This window comes from Benincasa hispida, chromosome 6, assembly GCF_009727055.1.
Source record: "Benincasa hispida cultivar B227 chromosome 6, ASM972705v1, whole genome shotgun sequence".
NCBI classification, from domain to species: domain Eukaryota; kingdom Viridiplantae; phylum Streptophyta; class Magnoliopsida; order Cucurbitales; family Cucurbitaceae; genus Benincasa; species Benincasa hispida.
The window spans coordinates 50,568,785-50,591,757 of record NC_052354.1 but is presented as its reverse complement, the minus strand read 5'-3'; the positions used below and the strand labels follow the sequence as shown (position 1 = coordinate 50,591,757).

Here is a 22,973-nt window from a genome sequence, read left to right as displayed (position 1 = left end):
GTCGAAGCATCTTCGATAGGATATTCCAGAACCACAAAGTGTTACAGATTTCTATGAAACTCTGGAGTGGAAGATGCGGGTCCTCGTTCACGTCTTCCTTTGAAACTGGTCCTGCTAGTTGGATCATCTGCTAGCATCAACCAGTTTTCATTTAGATCGGGCATTTCCATCAAGGCAGCCTCGATGATCCTGGATGAAAATCGTGTCAGGAGGTTTGTGATGCATAGTTCCGAATGGCCTATTGCGAATCGTTTTGACCAGTAGGATTGGATTCGCCATGACATCGTTTTTAGTGGTGCTCCGTTTCCAGGGTGCTTCGCCACCATATCATTCTTTATCTGGTTGTTGTTTTAGCGGCTATTTCTTAGTCTTCGTCGGAACTTCTCTCAATCTCGTGTGTGTGTAATTCGCCAGAGATTGAGAGCTTGCTAAGAAATCAGAAAAATTTACCGTTAACCACACTTGAATTGCTGCAAAGTCGCTTGCAATGGTGCCAAAAACTTGATGCGTATAATTTTATGTATTGAAATATATGAGATATGATTACGGTGATGGGAATGCATTAATCAAGCAAACACGTTTTCTCAGATGATCCAGATACAAATTCGCACTGAGTTTCCTGTCAAGTCTCAACAAGGTGTCGAAACGTTGGGAACTAGGGAAAACACAGTAACGGTGATCATATTCGGTAAGAACGGACTTGCCAGCAACCACAAATAAAACAAATTAATAGTTTTGGGTTGTTGTTTGCAGTATAAAATAAATGTATGGAGGCATATTTGAGAAAAAATCATTATGCTTCGGTAATACATCTGAGTTACTCGGTATATGAATGCGGTGAGAACGGTCTTCTAGCTATAGCGTTTCCCAGGAATGCTGGTCAAACTATTGCGATCATGCTAAACACTATGGCGACAGCAAGTCATTTTTCCCAATGCAAATGTCGTGTCCTAGTTTCTTAGGAACGTCATTGTTTGAATGGCAATAATGTCCATAGAGTTTATTCCTAAGTCTCTACTTTTTTTGCTATGCGATTGATGCCAAGAGATGGACACAAAGACACGGAGTGACTGCACACCAATTATATCCTATCTCTGGATGCATCGATGCGTTAATAAACAGAATAGTGCTTATTCCTCAAGCTCTTACTTCCTTGATTATTTTGATGACATGCAGAAGTGCATGTTCATCTTAGCCTTCTTATTAGAATTTTGAGAAGGTTGTGAGGCAGAATATTGGCGACAGATCAATATAGGAGTTCCTGACTAGAGAAAAAGAGGTTAGCAGTTTCGACTCAACATGTTCGAATCTCAGAACTAGACTGTTAATTTGGTGTTAATTATGCATTCAATGTTCTATTTTTTGTAACTAATGCATAGAAATAAATGTAAAACGTGGAAAATCGGACCACCGCATCGATACCGCCATGCCGGAAAGAACACTCCATCACAAAAGGCAAAACACAGCTTGATCAAAACACATGATTCGATAATCACCGTAGCCATCCATCGCATGGGAGTTGCGCTCGTCACGATTTGGTCATCATGTAGATTGCGTATTAAGCGAAGGCACCATTGAATATTGTGGCTACGCAAACAATCAAAACTAATGGATCAACATAAGGTAGGTGGAATGAATGTACATTAACGATCTATCTTAAGAAAATCCAAACTGAGCTGACATTTCACCTACATGCTCGTTAGGTTAGAGTTCAGAAGATAACTTAACCGCTCGAACGTCAATTAGAGCAGTCCAATTAATGCTTGTCGCATCCAAGCTCTATAAATAGAAGCGATAAGCAAATCAAGTTATCCAAGGTTTTTACCTAGGTTGCACCTAGGGCGGATCCTTATGTATCCAGAAAAAATGTGTGAGAAAAACGTTGAGAGTTTTTCACCTCCTTCATACTAATTCCGATGACTAACGGAGCCTTCAACCGAAGCTAGATCTCGAAAGAGTCACCTCCTCCGCCTATCCATGGCACCACCGGCAGTTTTGACGCACATCTGCTTGAAGCAAAGTTTTGCTTCCAGCCTGTCATTTCTTTTTCCTTTCTTTTCCTATATTGTATTGTATGATATTTTGAATTAAGGAATTAATAAAATCTGTTTTCAATGCATTTCTCTGTTCCTTCAACTCCATCTTCCTCTTCTTTTCTTAGCATCTTTACTTTCATTGCAACACTTAGTGAGATTGTTTGGGCATTGCATACTTAGTCATGTGGATTAGGAATATGAAGCATGTAGCAACCCATCGAGAGGTGTGCGCTGCACGAGTGTGTGAGTAATCTTATTTGTTTAGTGTAGAGCTGCTGCAACGCCTGTCTATAGGCTAACGCATTGCTTGTCTATGAGTAAAATCTGCAACAATAAACTACCTAGGAGGGTAAGTGGTTGGACGCATTAAGCAATGTATGCATTGTTCACTAGGGATGGTAACAACCTTGCGTCAACCAAGTTCATACGATTGTCTTGTAGTATGTATGCTTCATTCGCCCATTAGGGATACTCGGGAGGGTAGTCTAAGGGCATGATCTAGACTTGGGAAGGTCAGGTCAGAATCTAGACTCGGGAGAGTCAGATTAGAACGTATAATAAAAGAGATAGGAGCTTAGGAATAAGCACTATTTGCTATTAACCCATGGTATGCATCCTAGAGATAGGACAAGAGTAGCATGATCGCATTGGCTTGCGTCATCGCATAGGACAAGAGTAGAGACTTAGGAATGAGCTCTATGGACATTTTATATTCAACACATGCGTTTAAGACTTAGGAGCAGCACATTTGCATTGGAAAATGATGTTATGCATGAGTGTAGCATGATCGCATTGGCTTGCGTTGACTAGGGTTGCCTTCACAGTCACTCTTAAGGATTGCAATGAAATCATCTCCACATTTCATGCATATTCTCATTGCGTTGTCTGTTAGATAGGAGTAGGAGTAGGGTTAACTTAGCAACATCCCCTCCATTCGTTTATTTATACCACCGCATGCATATCACCACAAACGTATAGTGACAAGTCCCCGTGTTCGACTTCGAATTACTCGAGAAACTTGTGTTAACGTTATACTTAGCGTGAGAGCAAGAAAATTTGTGGCAGGACGTATGGTCATCGCATACATTCGTTAACGCATTATCATTCCAACACATGACCATCAACGCATGACTATCAATGCATATCTTAGGAACATGCATCGCATAACGCGTCCATGGGATTTTGGTTGTCGAGTAAAATTGGCTTCCAACGTTTCGCCATCATTTATGCGTTCTAATCTGACTCTTCTGAGCTTAGATTCTAACCTGACTTTTCCAAGCCTAAATTCTTTCCTTAGACTACCCTCCCGAGTATATCTAATGGACGAATGATGCATACATAATATAAGATAATCGCATAGAATAAAGATCCCCAGTTATACTAGCTAAGTGCTTCTCAACCCATTCAACAGATTTAGCTACTCATGCGTAATAAATAGAGAGTGAACAGATGTAAAGAAGGAAATTCCATTTCTATAGATAAGTGTAAGTACAAAATAATAATGGAAGATAAGGATAGAGAGCCTTATAGCAATCCCTTGCTTGCCAAGGCTTTTACACTATCAACTCTATTTTGTTCGAAAGATATTCTTGCTTCTGCAAGAGCTAGCCCTCTCTCTGATCTCAACGCTTTCGGCACTCTTCCAAGTTCACCAGAACGATCTTCGACATAATCTCGCTTCTCTCGCTTCTGCCTTAAATAAAATAAAATCTAAGAACAAGGCTATTCTATCTAAGGAAAAATTCTCTAACTATTCGAACTCCTTTACTGAAGGTTGCCTTCGGTATTTATAGAGCTTCAGGGTGAAAGGCGTCTTCTTTCTCATGATTGCACTAATGGGATCATATTAATTCTCTGTCTGATGCATCGAATATTTGTCACCAAAAAGCTGAGTGTACTTGCTTGTCAACTTAATTCGAACTCGACCGCCATCAGCTTTCTATCCCATCGTGATTTATTATTCTTTTCCCTCAGATGCGCCCACCAAGTTGCACCGGCTCTATGCGGCAATCCTTCTTGAGCAGATGTTTGCAAGCAAAAATCATCGCAAAACCTTGCGGTAACGCTGCGCTCGACTGTTGATTTCTTGTTATCGCATTTTTCGTCTTGCGTCAACGCATATTCTGTATAAAAATACAAAAGTTAACTATTTTCGTGTGATGAAAGCATATGGCCGCAATTTCATGAACTTAATTCTTTTTGGACGCAATCTTATATATTTTATCAACGCAAACCTACATTGTTTAACAATTTAGTACTGTAATAACATGCATTTCTACCTGTTATCAAGTGTTGATGTATGAAATTAGGGTTATGAATTTGAAATGTTCAGAATCAATTTTAGGGTTTTCGATTGATTGTATTTGATACAATTAAAAACGTTTAATTTAATTGAAATTAAACGAAATTGGAAAATGAATTAATATTAAAATTATGTTTTAAATATAAAATTGATTTATTGGTGATATTGATATTTTATTAATTTAATAGTTAGATATTAAATTAATATTATTTTAATTAAAAATCAATTAAAATTAGTTTTATTTAAATGAACTATTTTGAATTAATTTGATAAAATTAAGTTAAATAAAATGATTTTTGAAATCATTTTAGGTTAATGGATTTTTTCATTTTTGGGAAAAACCCACTAACATGTTTGATGGAATATCATCAAATTCCAATTGCATTTTGGTGATGATCTTCAAGCTGGAGCTGCCCACCATGCAACCCTATACAGTTGCATGAATTCTACCAATAGAAAGAAGCTCCATTCATTAAGAAAGTTTAGGCATTCTGAGTTATACTTTATGAACTAATAACCTAAAAACCCTACGTACCCCTCACTTGTTCTTCATCAATTCAACTTGATTTAAGTGTTTCCACCACACATTCCAGCTTGAGCATAGTAGAGAACATCCTGGTGATAGCCCTCTCGGAGTTTCAAGCTTTATCTTAGTGGATCTCAGCTGAATTTGTGAAGGATATCTTCAAAGGTAATATGTGTTTCAAACCCTCTTATGAATATCATATGAACAACATGCTTAAAAATAAAATTAAATATAATTTAAGTACTTATTAATTTTGTAGTCTTCCGTTGCATAATATATCATCCCTTGAGAAATGAGAACCTATAATTGCAAGTTAAGTCAAAGAATGGGAATAGTAATTAAGAAGCATATAAATGTAATAATGGATGTTAACTTACATCATTCTCAACCCAATTACTATAATGTGTTAGCTTTTGGAACAATTCTTTCATCATGTAATTCCTCCTAAATAGGACTTCATTTGCTGGCTAGTGAGGACCTATATCCACGCTGTTCAACCAAACCATGAATTTATTCATCAAGTCCTCTAGAATAGCGTGTGTCGGGTCATAAGGGACAATGTAAATCGAATGTTAATTGAACTGAATGTATTTCTTCTTTTTTCGTGTTGCCCTTATCGTGTCAACTGGAGGGATGTACGGTTGTGTCACCTTCCTCTTCCTACTTGTCCGTACTATTTTCCTTTACAGTTCACAAGCTCCATCAAAGGTGAAAGAATGAGGTCATATGACTTATTGAAAGGTGAAGGAATGAGGTCACATGACTCAGTGGAAAGTGGAGGAATGGGGTCTTGGAACTCGGTGGAAGGTGGAGGAATAGGTTCATGGGACTTAGTGGCTGATGAAGGGGTTGGGTCATGGGACTCGGTGGAATGTTGAGGAATGGAGTCAACAGTCTTGGTGGACTCCATGCGTAAACCCTATATAATTTACGAAGTATGTTAGGTCAAACACATTATGATATAGATTTACATTAGAATAAGTTTAACATGATATTAGTACTTGACACAATGACCGCAGTAGGCTGGTGATTGTTTGTATGTTGGCCCGAATGAAACTCAAGTCAAACTTTACATCTTCCAAGTCTGGTTATACATTGTCCAATTTACGCTCCATCATAACCACTATCTGATCTACGTCAGGGAGCATTGTGCGAATGCCCATACCCCTCATGGTCTCAAAATGGGTTGTATTCAACCTTGGCGATCCTCGCTCCTCAGTTTAGGGCACATGATCGTCAATAGGGAGCTCGTGAGATTCGTTATGAGGAGGATGAATCTCACGCTCATTGGTAGAGAGCTTGTGAGACTAATGCTCATCGAGTTCTGGCTCGTGGGATTGATGCTCGTTACTCTCATAGTCACTGGAGTGACTACGAGCATCCTCATCATGGTGTGATGTAAGTGTCTCTGAGGAGGTCGTTTCGACATCAATGCACTCGTATATGGGTCGTTCATCGACCTTAGTGTCCCTATATCGCCTCTCCCTATCGGATATGATCAATGGTGCAGGTGTGATCCTTGTCTATACAAAACAACGAACAATTTGTTACATGTGATAGTCATAAACATCCATCCTTAAATGCAATTAACATTTAAATACAATGCAAAAACTCACCATGACTGTAAAAGAAAGTTCAAAATAGAAGTAGAATTTGGAATATCAAAGTAGCATGGCTTTAATACCAATTGAAAGAAATCAAACATGAGGATTTCCATGAACAGTGGAATGATCATTCGAAATTCCTTTCGAAATTGAACATAAACAATTATAGCCACAAAATGGAAACTAACAGGTCATGTACAATACGAAATTACAACATGCTTTATAAGATAGTCAAAGGATAGAGTATCATACCTTTGAAGCTCATTCTTCAAACTCACTCGATCACTCCAATGTGTCTAAGAACAGCACCTCAGCCCTAGAACACAACGATCGGAACAACAGCACGATCACCAGCACGAATACAACGAATGCAGTGATCACGAACCCAACGAACGACCTCTAAAACCTCGATATCAATCGAGTTGAGTGAAGACACCACCACAATGGTTAGCTTGGTATTCTCGGTGTGCAATCCAGGAGTTATGGGCTCTGTATGATCTCGGTTAGAGGAAGAGACTGGAGGAACAACAATCGTGTAGACGATTGAGCAAGTATGAGATGACATAGTCTATCGTATAGACGAAGTGCTCAATTGTGTAGAAGATGCAGCATATCATATTGACAATGCCATGCGATCATTTAGCTACGACCAGCTGAGTGAACTATCGTATAGTGACACTCCACGATTGTTTAGTCTCTCTACTAACTATCGTTTAATGAAACGTTTTAACTTGATAACATTCTCCGTGAGTTTCTTTCCGTAAGTAGCAACCCTCAGTTTTAGGAAAACATTTTTCCTTTATCTCACGGGTACCATAAAATCACCAATAACCTCCCACTCAATTGATTATTAGAGAAAAAGAGATAATTATCAAATAATTAATATTACTATAAATATATATGATAACCAACTCACCATATTATATTTATAATCTATAGTTTTAATATTTCATCTCATGGAACATATAAACCATAGTTCTTTTTTTATTTTATGGTACTTAATGTAAATCATATTTACATTAATCCTCCACTTCATGTATGTCATACATCATACCAATTATATCATATATAATTGAATTTCCTCTTGTCAATTTGAACACTTCAAACTAATACCAAGAGTTGATTTTCAACTTGAATCCATTGAGCTACCAAGGCGACCTTATGAACCTCAGTTCCAACGGTACGTGAATAACTAACTAAACTCTTTAGTCATAGGATCCACCATCCGTTAACTGTCGAGCACTCCATTAAAGACCGATAGTTGTACTCTCCTTACTACAGATATATTTTGTGTCCATATCAACCAATCAATAGTGTGATAACCCTTCATAGATCGCTCATAAGTATAGCTAGACCAATTTACCATTTTACCCCTGTAGTTACATCTAACTCCTTAAGTACCACTAATCCCTCTAATGAACATAAGTCATAGTCCTACATCTCACCTATGGTTGTTTTAGGTGAGATGTAAGTCTTAAGTATGGCGTTATATAAAGAGACGAATCATCTCGTATTCTGGTTTTATACAAGCTCTTTGTATAGGATACCCCCGCTCGCATGTCTCCACATGAATGGTCAGGATCAACCATCTGTAGTAGTTCACAACACTTGTAAACTTCTACAAAGCGGGCCGTATCCACAGTGTCACTAGGATCAGATATCCCTCCTTAATCCTTATACTACAGACCTTTTTAGGTTATCACTTAAGGCATGATCCACTTGTATATCTCACATACATACTTAAATTTTCATACAATAACCATGGAGCTTTGTTTATTAGATATGGGTAAATACAAAATAAAATAACTCTTATTTTATTCATAACAATGTGTACAATGTTTACAAACTATGAGACTTCGGGAGAATTAGGACACCAATCCAAACTAAATCCTCCCCATCAATTAAAAAGGTCTTGTCGACATTGGCCTTTGTCTTCTCCCTTCCCATCATAGCTAATTCAGTGCAATAGACCTATGTCATCTTCACAACATCCATATCGTTCTCAAACTCCATCTCTTTGTACATTGTCTCTAAGGTACCAATATGAATATCCCTCGCAAAATCATTCCTCAAGTACTACTACGTAGTGATACAATTACTTCAGCCTCCTCACAACTACTGGATTAGGTGACTGCTAAAATATCGTCAATAATAGGAAGTCTTCTTTGGTGAATGTTACAACTGTACCATTCAAATTGAATGTCATGCATCCTTCCTATGGTCTTCAACCTCTCTCAATAGAATGTAATGGACTAATTGACTGTTGAAGATAATATTCATATCCACAAATTGCCTTCATACCGTCTTTCTAATGAGGGCAAGCTGAGTGGCAGTAAGCTTCTCTTTCATTATCTTGTTAGCCGTACCAATGTGAGAGGATAGACTGGTCGCTTTGCCTGGGAACGATCTTGCGGAGGAATCTTGAATTATCTAGCTCTACTGCACAGAATAACAAAAGACAGGGATAAATAAGAATTTTGTTCAATACTTGATACACAATGTTGTTCCTTGATGCACGATACAAGATACTTGATTTCTTGATACCCAATACATGCTACATGGTATCCTTTACTTGCTACATTACAAGTGACTAAATGGTCGATTTTTGAGCATTTGGTTTGATTTTCGACCTTCATGCATTATCCAACTCAAATCATAAACTCCAGATGGTTCAAAATAACTAAAATATGAAAATTGAAATGAAACAAGCTCAAAGTCCGGCCAAACATGCGAGATATGAAAATAGAAATGAAAATCATATTGATCGAGTATTGAGTAACATGGAAGCATATATCGAGGAATATGATGCAGAGATAGTCGAGGTTTGAGTGAATGATGCCAAAATATAAAAAAAGGAAAAGAATGTTACCTGATGATAGTCAAGTTTCGTGTGAATGATGCCAAACTACAAATAAGGAAAAGAATGTTACCTGGTGTAGAGATAGTGGAATTTCGAGTGTAGAAGTGTTGTCGTCAAAGGATATACAATTAGACGAACAAAGAGAATAGTTTGAGCTTGGGAAGTGGTGAAATAATGGACTTTAAACGCCTTCAAATGGGTTATAAATTCAAAAGAATAGAATATAAAGTAATTGAGCATCGAGTATGATATAGATATAATCGAGTATAAAGATGTCGATTGCAGCCGTATCGAGTGACCTTCAAACGGGTTTAGAATTCAAAATAATCGAGTATAAAGTAATCAAGCATTAAGTATGACATAGATATGATCGAGTATACACATGTCGATTGCAGTCGTATTGAGTAACCAAGAAGCTGGGTATCGAGTGACCATGCATCGAGGAACATGTGACGAGCCATCGGGTATCAAGTGACGAGCCATAGAAGATCGAGTAAATTCATATTGGCAGACGCGATGGGTGCATCTCAGGTGCGAATTGTAAAATCACATGCTTATGACGTAAGCAGAAGATCAATTTCCATTACTTTCTCTACAGGTGGCCATTCTTCATTTGGGCGTCCCAAATGAAGCCATTCGTACAAAAAACCCTTGATCAAAATCCTCATCCCTAAAAAAATGAAACCCTTTTCCTCTACAAACCACCGCCCACCTATTCGATTTTCCATCGTCATGAGACAAAATCGCTGCCGAGGGTCGTTTGAAACCATCATCCTCCTTAAACTGTGGGTTGTCTGAAATTCTTTGTCTCTCCATCGCGGATCCCCTCAACACATACCACAAGGATCACCAGACACCATCACCGAGTGTCTTCATCGTCAAGGATCTTCTCGTCCGTGGTTTCCATCGCTGTCGTTCGAAATCACCCCTATCTGTTGGCTCGTGGTTCATGTTCCAGCCATTGATCCGTTCGTCGACTCAAGTGTAAACTTGCTTTCTCTATTTATTTACCCTTATCTGGATTGAATTTGAAATCAGTTCTAATTTGTTTGGATGCAAAAGTAAATGTTGTTTGGATACATCCACTTTATTTCGAATTGCTTTGGATGCAAAAGTAAATTAAAGAATTATAAATCAGTTATGATTTGAAACATTTTCTCCCCAAATAATTTCTTACCAAATTGATAAGATTTACAAATTAATCATGGTAGCCTTTAGAATTTCTAAATTTCTTTATAATTTTGTTTAGAATTTCTTTTTAATAGAAAATTTAGAAGGAAATGTAAGAGAGAGCCGGGAAAGAACACAAAGGAAGAAAGAAAGTCGAAGACTAGGGAAGAAGAATGAAGGGTTTTATGTTAAAATTGGGAGGTTCAAAAGCACCCACTCCTTTCAAATTAATATCTTAGCTCAGTCGCACAAATTCAAAATGCCTGCAATTTTCCTTCGGTTTAGGACTCCAATTCAACCTCAAAAAATCATAACAAATGCACTGTCGTTTCCATTTGAGTCAAAACTTGTAATTTTTTTTAAAAATCTTGTAAATAAGTGGATGAGTCAAATTAAGTTCAAAATTTTCTCCATAAATGATTTAATAAATCTTATTATTATTTTTAGTACAACGAATCATGTTCAATTCTACTTTAAAACACTCAAAATCAACAATGTTTGACTCAACATAATATTTACGTGACAAAACTGAGCATACCTCAATTAACATATGAGTGTGTTAGAAACCATAAGGTCTATGATTCAAATCCTCCTACCCTCAATTGTACTTAAGAAAAAAGAATCACATGGTAGAAAAATCAATACTAACTACCAACATGAACACTAATGAATGAACTATTTATAAGTAGAAAATTAAAACAAGAAAAAAAAAAACTAAAGAAATGGATGAACTAGTTACAGTTTAGGTGTTTTTTTTTTTTTTTTGGTATTCTTACTTAAAGGCATCCATTTGTGGTTAAGATGTTTGAATTACTCTCATGTCACATGGTTCCAATCTCCTTTAACGAAACTATTTGTCATTATGTAGTTTGTTTAGGGGGTAAGTACCAAGAATTAAGTTTTCTAATATTGTACAATGGACAAGTCATGGATGATGGAAAATAGGATGTCTAGAGTATATGAGTTAGAAGTGAAAACATTTATTGAATTTGGTTTATGTCATGACAATGGTTCCAATTCAATTAGATGTCCATGTTTGAAATGTAGGAATCATGTGTCTAATGAGGTTGATATAGTTAATGCATCACTTGTATGCCAATGGGATTAATCAAAGTTTAGTGTCATTAATCTAACATGATTGGTAGCAACCACTAGAATTTATTCGCTATTGACTACACGAAGGGTATTATATTTTGAATGTACCCTTTGAAAGATCATATCCATGAGGATATCATGGAAGTAACGAATGTATGTCAAACTTTTTATACCATTTAACATTTAATGACTAACATTTTATGCTATTGGTTTGATCATTTTATCTTCCATGTATGTATTCATAGGTCCTTCAACATCGAAAAGAAGAAAAAGTCAGTTGGACATACATGTTTGTTTATACCATATGTTAGTTCATATGTTAGGTCGTGAAGGTAGAGGGTGAAATTTAAATGCAAGTGAATCATATATTAGTTCATTTATACCATATTATCTGTTCGCCCTGTGATTCTGATTCTAAATGTGTTTATGGTGATGAATGTAAGTGGAGATGAATGAGTATGATGAATGAAAATGGATGAGGGATCAATCTATCTCTTGGTATGAAAATAAGGTGATGCGTTGTGGTGCACAGCTTGTTATGCATACAAGTTCTTCTGAGTTAGACTCAATTATAAATCTAACGCAAGTTTCCTGGTGAGTCCAGGATTAAACGCAGGGACTCTAGAATGTACTAATGCAGGGTTTGTTCTTGGATCTGATGCAGATGTTTCCTAATTAATTGAGATGCGTTGGTTATTTACACTAATCTACGACACGCATGCAAGAAGAAATAAAAGTTTAGAGGGAGAAAGGGGTTTATGGATGAATGTTTTAAAGTGTCAATGGTATGCACTGATTTCCTAGCAGAAATAACAAGCCTAGATGAGCATAATGAAAATGAAATAAAGAAGGTGTAGATGCTTGTTTACAATCTAAATGTATGTGCTATGCGTTGGAAATTTTGTTCTTGGTTCATGCTAGATTCAATATCTCTCGATGTGACTACCACTGTAATCCTATCTCTAGGATGCATGCGTCGGTTACAAAGAACAGTCAAAAGACATGAGCAATTCTATCTCTAAAATTACTTCATGCCCTAACTTAATGTGTTTAATAGTTAAACTGGTCTCTCGAGTGACTTAACTACTTTACCATTTTAGTCAACTGATTAGGAAGACTTAAGCAATAGATTTCATACTTTCATTAAGTCAGAAAATTCACAAACACACAATTTTGAAAGTAAACAGATGGAGAAATGATGAATGGTTGAAGATAAGATTGTATTAAAGATATCAAGTGTTTATACAAACAATCTCAGCATAATGAAAGTAGATAGAGAATGAGAATGAAAGGTGAAAAGTAAGAAGTCAAGCAGCAGAGTTCAATCTCTTGTGCTCTTTGGCTTGTTTTTAATGCGTACTATGACCAACTTGGTGGAGGAGTTGAGGAATCTCGAGCTTCTCTCCGGCCAACACCTCTTGATCAATAGTGAAACAGCCGTCCAACTTGGTGATTTGATTGCACTAATTTTCATAACTTGGAACAGTTGTCTGCCATTTATGATCTGTTCAGATGCTGCCAGTCAGAAGCCCATGCCGGCAAGTGGTTTGACATAAAATGCACGAGCCAACTGTATCTTTCATGTGTTGAATAGTCTTGGACGCATACCTCTACATTGGCCTTGTTTGCAACACTTGGTAAATTTCTTTCATTCATACGTTACATGCTTAATGAAGCAACCTTTTACTTAAAATGATATTTTTGTATGAGTTTAGTACATATATAGAATTTCATGTGTTTTTTCTCTATAATGAGTGCGTTTACATCAATAAAGATTCTAATTGTTTCAACTTTGAGAGAACAATAACTTGTATTTTTACAAGTTATCAGTGTGCATTTACAAAAATCAAAACCTGAAAAAACTACAAAAGCATTAAAACAATCACTCTCTTCTCGGTCACTTTGTTGACCTCTAAATTGCTTGAACTTTGAGAAATTTCTCGAACCTCAAAAGTAAAGTCTTTTCTCCACCCTTTTCAATATGTATTCTGAGTGAATCGAGAAAAACCCTATAAAAGCAAATAAAAAATTACATTAAGTCACTTGATATGTTTTTACAAAATTGAAAAGTGAAAAAAGTTGAAAAAGAAGACATGTGTTAAACAAAATTAGAGAGAAAGATGACATCTTCCTTTAGAATATAGAAGAGATAATTGAAATAGAGAAATTAAACTTCTTAAAGAAGGAAAAATAAACATTGGTAAAAACGTTGCTATTAACGAAAAAAATATCTACAACAAAATTTCTAAAAAAAAAAAAAACCCCAAAGAAAAGAGAGAGGAGATACTTGATTTAAAAAAAATAGAGAGAGTCGATTAGCAAAATTAAAAAAAAAAAAAGAAAAGAAAAAGAAAGAAAGAAAAGAAAAGAGAGAGGAGATACCTGATTAAAAAAAAATGAGAAGTTGACATTAGTTATTTATAAGGAAAATTTAGATCTCACATCATAATTTAGTTTTATTTTTTTAAAAAAAACTTTCATTTATTTAATATGAAGTGGAGATTATATTAGAGGATATAATGTGAATTGTTTTTAATTTTTTTTTATCTTTATTTAACTTGAAGTAGATATTATAGATAAAGTGTAACTTTAAAAAAATTGTGAGTAAGAGATTAGATGATAAAATATGATTTTTTTTTTTTTTTTAAAAACCTTTATTTAAAGAGAAGTAAATATTATTAAAGATAAAATGTGATTTTTCTAAATATTTTTTTTGAATTAAAATTTAGAGAATAAAATGTGAGTTTTAAATTTTCTTTTCCCTTTATTTAATATAAAATAGATATTAGAGATAAAATGCAAATTTTAATGATTTAAGTATTAAATTACATAAGGTATCTCAATGATCATCAATTAGCAGGGCAAAAGAGGAAATCGAATGTTTTCCCATAACCCCTTTTAGATAGTATAGATATAAATAACACTCTTTTTTATTTTTATTTTATAATCAAAATAAATATTGTCAAGTATATATTTCACTCTCTTTTGTTATATCGTAGATTTTTAAAAAAAAATTTAAGAAAGATAACCAAATTTAAATTTAAATTAATATTTGTTTTATAAAAAATCTTAAATTAATATATATTATTTCATTGAGAAAAATAACAAAGAAAGTAATAAAATTATATTAAATTAATTATACATTAATGAATACCCGTAAATGCATTCTTAGAACATTATGTAAATTCAAGAAATTCTCGATATAAATCTTACAAAATAAGCATAATTATCTAAATATTCCTAGATATCTTAAAAAATATTCCTACAATAAACATGGTTATCTAAGGATATTGGACATTTGTAATTTCAGACATCTATAATTTCAAGTATCTAAATATTCCGATTATCTACATTTCCAAAAAAAAACAAATAACCCTTTAGTGCTGAGTTTAGTAATTTTAAAATTAAATATTTGTTTAATTAAAGTTTTTAGGGATCCGAACTTAAAAAATTATTTTAGATCAGATTTATTATCATCAAAACTAATTTGAGATTTAGGTTAAAAGGTCAATATAAATGAACTTCAGTTCTGCAATGTCATTGTTACTACTAAACACGTCTTGGGAAAGTAAAGACATTGCTAATTTCTTGGTAGTTGGATTTTTCTTTTAAGAAAAATGATGGTATTGATATGATAGAAGCTTTAGTTTTATGGCACTGAATTTCTTCTCTGTGGAAAGTGAAAGGCAGAAACTGGTATAACATACTCCCCATTGGCTCCAATTAAACCTCTCAGTATTTGCAAACCTTCCCAAAAGCTCCACCATTACCACTTGAAAAGCCAAAGTTATCACAATTATTGCCAAAAACAGCTTGCTTTTGTGTATCCCTTCAAATATATTCTTCTTCTTCTTCAGCTTCCTTGCATTGAACTCATTGAATACTTGACATAGCACAAAAGTGTTGAAAATGAGTGTGTTCTTAACCTTTTCATTCACATTGAAGATGACACTTCCTTTAAATTCCAAAACCTACAATCCTGTCACTTGATACACAACCTGTGCAATGAGGTTCCTCCTTATGACTTTCATCACCAACGGTTCAGCTTGATCGACCAACGTTTTCGCCATGAGATCATTGGTGGGTAGCTCAATGGTTAAGGCTAAAGCTCCCATAGTGTTCATTATGATATTCACCCATAATAACTGAACTGCTGTTAGATGGACTTTAGCAGAAGACACAACATCAATGAAGTTCACTACTAATGCTGCAATGAACTTTTGGATATTGTTGTAAACACATCTTCCTCATTTCAAAACCGTGACGACCGACTCAAAGTTGTCATAATATCCGAGCTCTCTTTTGCAACTTTGGTTCCTTGAATTCACATGGAAAGACCAATGTCTGCCTCACGAAGAGCAGGGGCATCATTTGTTCCATCCCCTGTGACTGCCACTACATGGCCTAAATTCTTCAAGCATTGTACCATAAGAAGCTTGTCAAATAGGGAAGATCTAGCCATTACTTTGATGTTCCCAATCTTTTCTAGCCTCTCTTCTGGTGTGTAGTTTCTAAATCTTACGCTCTCTACTACAACTTCGTCATTGTTCGTATCACCATCGGGATTTAGTAATCTGCATTCAATTGCTATGGTTGTTGCTGTAAGTTATCACCTTTTACCATTTTTATGTTCACTCCGGCAGCTCTACATGATTCTATAGCTTCTCTAACTCCTGGACTGCAAGGATCTTTCAAACCGACTAACCTGAGTAATGTCAATCCCAATTCATCGAGTTTTGTAGGGACTTTTGGATTTTCGTTGTCTTTGATCTGCTTGTGGGTGAAGGCTATGCATCAGAGACTTTTTCCGGCCATAGTTGTGATTGTCGCAATCAATTGTCTTCTTGCTTCCCATCAATATCTCTAACTATTCCTTGCTTATTGTAATAATATTAGCACATTGTCAATATCATCTCTCTTGCTCCCTCCCAATATGTATGGATAAACCACTCCTCCTATCGTCACGTCGAAACTCCGTTTCTCTTTTTCTTTGAACAAAATGTCTCCACTTGGATTATTTCATGTTGCTTCTTCAATTCATCTAAGGTTCAAATCCAAGTTAAACACGGCCCAAGAAAGTATCGCTTTCTCAGTTGGACTCCCGAATATTTCTAGAGGTGAAAAAGATTATCTTTGAACATTACCCATTGTATTCAATGCAACTGCTTGATGCAGCAATTCAGCAACCTCAGTCGCAATTCTTGAATTGGAAAATTCTTTGTCTATAATTTCATCTTCCCCAATCCAAAATTCTTAACTTTCATCTCATTTAAAATAAGAGTGTCAGTTTTATCTATACAAATTGTTGTTGCTAAGCCCATTGTCTCACAAGCTGAGAGTTTCATAATCATTGCATTATCTGCCATTATCTTTTCCATGGAGTATGATAAAGTTAAAGTAATAGCCAGAAGCAAAGAATCGCGGTTGGATTTTATGTCCTAAAACTCGTGGTTTGCAAAATAATAAACTTATTATGAAATTCAATAAAGTTATTATTAAAGTTTGATTCAATAAATTTGTTATTGAATTTATGAATTGCTTATTTCATTTTAGAAATAAATCCAATAAATTAAAAGATCCATGACTACGTCATGAGCACTTGAACTTTATGTGGATACATAAAACTGGATCAGGTTCGAGTAAATAATCAAAATGATCTATAGTATAACGAATAAAGTTAGGGGCCTTATTCTGATAACACTATTGGATGTAGCCCACTTTGTAGTTGTTACAAGGAGTTGTAAAGTACTACAAACCGAGTCCCTCTCGGGCTAATGAGAGGGTGGGGGTAAAACAGTCATTTGACCCAATCGTTATTTCGAACAATCTGTGAAGGGTTAACTTACTAATCATAATTATATCGAGTGGACACAATATATCTACAGTGAGAGGAGTGCAACTACTGAACTTTAGTGGAGTGACCTGGTAGTTAACGAATTAGAGTTAATTAGATGTAAAGAGTTCAACCCATTGATCTCGGATCGTTAGAGCCCATGATCTGTAGGTCCATTAGGTCCCTCTACTAGCTCACAAACGGATTAGCCTTAGAATAGCATGATAAGTTGATTTGAAACGTTCTAATTCGAATTAAGGAAATTAATAATTATATGTGATATAATTACACGTTTAATTTTGGAATTAAACGTAATTGGAGGATTGATTAATATATAAATATGATTTAAGTATTAATTTCATGAATGGGGATTCATCGTGATGGATTTGGTGACAAATTAATTTAACATTTGATATTAAATTAATAGAATTAATTAAATTGTTTAATTAATTAGTAATTATTAATTTTATTACAAAAATTAATTATTGATTAATTTTTGTAAAATTAATAAAAGTTCAATTTTAATCAAAGAATGAAAATTGAAATTTGATTTTGATTTTGATTTTGAAATTGAAATTCAAAATTCAAAATGGAAAAAAATTGGAAATTTCGAAAAACCCATAAAGTGAGATTTTCCACTCAACTTCAAAGCACCTTAATTACCATAATCCACTTATTCCACCAAGTAGGTGGTATCTTCATGTGATAAAAACTTCAAAGCGTGGGTTGATGGTTTAAAGTAAAAAAGGGATTCCAGATTTAAGTTCAACTTTTTCACTGTCCAAAATGCCTTATGCTCCAATTCCAAAGGTAAGTGGTAGGATTTACAAAATACTAAGGCATAAGTAGACATACCTATTGGTATTTTGAATGCAGTCCTATATGCCCAAAGAGCTTCATCCAATTTTTGTGCCCAGTTCCTTCTCGATGCGTTGACAACTTTTTCCAAAATTGACTTGATTTCTCTGTTGGAGACTTTTGCTTGCCTGTTCATCTATGGGTGATAGGCGATAGCCATATTATGCCCGACATTATATTTATCAAGTAGTTTAAAAATGATGCAGTCAATAGAATGTGTACCTTCGTCACTTATCAACGCCTTTGGTGTTCCAAAATGCGTGAAAATGTACTTGGTCAGAAATTTTAAAACAGTTGTCGCATCATTCTGCGCACAGGCCACTACCTCAACCTACTTAGACACATGATCCATTGCTACTAAAATACACTATTGATCACAAGATGGAGGAAAAAGCCCCATGAAGTCAATGCCCCAAACATCAAAAAGTTCAACTTCGAGTATGTTGTTGAGTGGCATTGCATTCCTTGTTGAGATGTTGTCCGTGCGTTGGCATGGGACACACTTGAGAATATATTACGTTGCGTCTTTGAATAGAGTAGACCAGAAGTACCCACTCTTGAGGACCTTTGCAGTTATTCCACTCCTTCGGAATCACCTCCATAAGGCGAATCATGGAATTCAAATAAGATGCCTTGTACTTCAACCTTGGGGACACACCGATGCATAATTAGATATGGGCTTTGTTTGTAAAGAAACGACTCACCCAAAAATAGAATTTGCTGTCATGCATAAGTTATTTCTTTTGCTGAGCATTGTAGTCTTTTGAAAACTATTTCGTGGTTAAGTAACTGACAATATCAGCTTACCACGACTCCCTATCTTCAACCTTAAGTAGATGTTCATCAGAAAATGCGTCTTCTATTTTAGCCTGACCGAACTGCATTTCTTTATTTTCCAATCTTGATAGGTGGTCAGCCACCTGATTTTCTATACCTTTTCTATCTTTGATCTCTAAGGGGTTGTTTGGTTCCCCAACATGATTTGAGTTGAGTTGGTGTAATATACGAACTTATTGTTTGTCCCACCAACTTTAAATGTTGGTAGAGTTGAGTTGGTATATTTTACCAACTCACCCTAACTAACCCCAACTCTCCTTTCTTCCCATGTTTTCAATGAATCTACACATCGCCACTTTGGGATTGATGCCCTAAATCTCATAGGGTCCTATAGTTTATAAACTCCTGTATGAACAAACACTTGTGATGTAATAATATGAGATATTTTCTTCACTGTTGTCTATGAAATATGAGATATTTTAGTTGCATTAACCACAAACCAATAAACTAAGATTTATGGTTATCGTTATTACTTAAGCATGTATGTGGGAGATATACAAGTGGATCATGCCTTAAATGATAACCTAAATGGTCTGTAGTATATGGATAAAGGAGGGAAACCTTATCCTGGTGACACTACGGATACAACCCGCTTTGTAGATGTTATAAGTGTTGTAAATTGCTACAGATAGACTGATCCTGATCATTCATGTGGAGACATGCGAGCGGGGGTATTCTATACAAAGAAGTTTATATAAGACCGGACCACGAAATGTTTAGTCTCGTTATATAACACCATTCATGATAGAGCCTTTCATTTCACTAGGATGACCATAGGTAACATGACCTTAATTCTGAGTGAGTTGGGAACTTGCCTATGAGGGTGGTCCTTTGATTTGCATGGGTGCAAGTGGCATATTACCGATTCAAACCTACCACTTTAGGGATTCATCTAATTGGAGAGCTAGGAACTCAGCTACACAAAATGGAATTCACTTCTTCCCTGAAGCAAAGGTAAGTAGGTGGATTGCTCCCTTAAGGGTTGATTCTAGGGCTTGAACAATGTGGTGCCAAATAATTTCTCATAGCCTGAGAGGTGTTCATTCATAGTAGGACTATGATGTATTGTTCATTACAGAAATCAATGGTACTTAAAGAGTTAGGTGTAACTATAGGGACAAAACGGTAAATTAGCCAGCTGTACTTACGACCGATCTGTGAAGGGTTATCGTACTGTTGATTGGTTATATCCAATGAGCACGGAAATATATCTGTAGTGAGAATAGTGCAACTGTCGATCTTTAGTGAAGTGCCTAATAGTTAACGGAAGGTGGATATCGTGATTAAAGAGTTTAGTCAGTTATTCACCTATCGTTGGAGCTTCAAGCTACAGTTTCATAAGGTCCCCTTCGTAGGTCAATGGATTCAATTTGAGGATCAGTTTTTGGGTTAGTTTGAAGTATTCGAATTAACAAAAGGGAATTTGATTATATATGATATAATTAAATTAGTTCAATTATATGTGATATAACTGATTTGATGTACAAGATACATTAATTGGAGGAATTTGATAAATATGATTTATATTAAATAAAGGAGAAAAGAACTATGATTTAAATATTACATATGATGTGATATTAAAACTACAGGTCATAAATATAATAACTAACTTATCATATAATATGATAAGTTAGTTATTATATTTATTTATAATATAAACAATTATGAGATAATTATGATTGGTTTCTCCTTTAACCGTGCGTGAAGTGGGAGGTTATGTTTAGTTTTAATAACTGAAGAATAAAATGAAAAATGTTTTCATTTTACAAATGATCGCTTCATTAATTGCTTCACTAATCGTTTGCTCACGAGAGACTACACGATAGCCCCCACGAGAGACTAGACAATCGAGCGAGATTTGCTAAACGATTGAGCGAGAGACTAAACGATTGCTCATGAGAGCGAGATTTACTAGACGATTCTCACAAGAGCGAGAGATTACTAAACAATCAAGTACTCTTAAAAAAATCATTTCTCCCACTTACTTGATCGTGTAGTTTGATCATTTTCTTCTTCCTTCCCTCTACCAAATTCACACAGAGCCCATACCTCCTAGATTCTCACTCTAAGAATACCAAGGTTGCTGAGTGGTAGTGTCAAAGGGTTACTATTTGAGGAACAGATTGTTCATGATTGTAACGACGGCGAGAGGTTGCTAGACGTTGCTCAAGAGAGCAAGATATTGCCGGACGATTCTGACGAGAGCGAGTGATTTCTAGAAGAAGAGTTCTTCAAGGGTATGTCTCTCAATTTCTTTTGTATTTCATTAAGAAAGCATGCTATAATTTTCTTGAAGATGCATAACTGTTCTATATGTTTGTGAATGCATTTATTCTTTTACAATGCACTTGGAAAGTTCTTGCTTTCACTCACTAGTTCTCTTGAATAAGAGTTCCTTCATGTCACACTTCGAGAACTAACTCTAGGCTCCAAAAACCACCTCCGATGACAACTTCGGAGACCAACTCTGGGCTCCGACAACCACCTTCGATTACAATTCTGACGACAAATTCCAGACTCTGACAACCACCTCCGTTGACAGCTTCGACGACCAACTCCGAGCTCTGATAACCACTTCTAGCCTTCGATAACCACCATCGGTGACCCAACTCCGACAACCACCTTCACGCTACTAACTCCGATGATCAATTGGCTCCGACAACAAACTCTGATGACCAACTCCGAGCTCTGATAACCACTTCTAGCCTCCGATAACCACCATCTGTGACCCAACTCTGACGACCACCTTCACGCTACTAACTCCGATGATCAATTGGCTCCGACAACAAACTCTGATGACCAACTCTGACTACAAACTCCGATGAAAATCACCTTCGATGATCACCTTTGAGTGAGCAGCTCCGATGAATAACTCGGTGTTACTGGGGTATAGTGTATGAAAGAACTTGTTTTACAGAGAACCTATGAGCGGAAGTGGATCGTGCAAATCCAATTTCGATTGAAAACAAACATTTACAGTATAACAGTACAGATTATGCATCATAACATAAATTACAGTATGCTTTTGAATAAAAAAGAGGGTTCAAGTGATTATACCTTTAAAGAAATCTTCTTCACGTAAGTCCTTCAAACAAACACAAACTCTCCGAACACTCACAAACCCCTCGAACAATAATCAAACTCGAACCAAAAGGGGAAGACACAACCACTTGGTTTCCTTAGTATTCTTAATGTGAGAACCCAGAAGTGGTGGCCTCTGGCTATTTTGGTTAGGAGGGAGTTTAAGAGTTTGGAGGAGGAAAACAATTAAGGAAGTACAAACTATCGTATAGCAAAGTGTTTCAATCGTGTAGTTTTTGGAGACTATCTTATAGGCTCTCAATCTATCGTATAGATTTTGATGCACATCGTGTGCTTTAAAGATGGATTAATAAAATCATATTTTATTTATTTCATTTGCAATAAAAAACTTACTAACCACCCACTAAGGTGGTTAGAGAGAAAAAAGGGATTAATTATCCAAATAATTAATAATATAAATAAATATGATAACCAATTTATCATATTAAATTTATAGCCTATAGTTTTAATATTGCATCATATACAATATAAATTATTGTTCTTTTTTTTTTTTTTTACGGCATTTAATATAAATCATATTTATATTAAATTTAACAACTATTTGAATCTCATTCAAATATTTATTTCTCCAATTAAACAATATTGTATCAAATACATTATGTCAATTATATCATATATAATGGAATCAATTCAATTATATCATATATAATTAAATTCCCTCTTATTAATTTGAACATTTCAAATTAACCCAAAAACTGATTCTCAACTAAATTCTTTAGAGCTACCATGGGGATCTTATAGACATGTAGC

General features: G+C 35.3%; 1 pseudogene; it reads right to left on the bottom strand.

Moving 5' to 3' along the window:
• Positions 1-6,171: 6,171 nt before the first annotated feature.
• Positions 6,172-19,168, bottom strand: LOC120079282 (annotated as a pseudogene).
• Between the last annotated feature and the right edge of the window lie 3,805 nt (positions 19,169-22,973).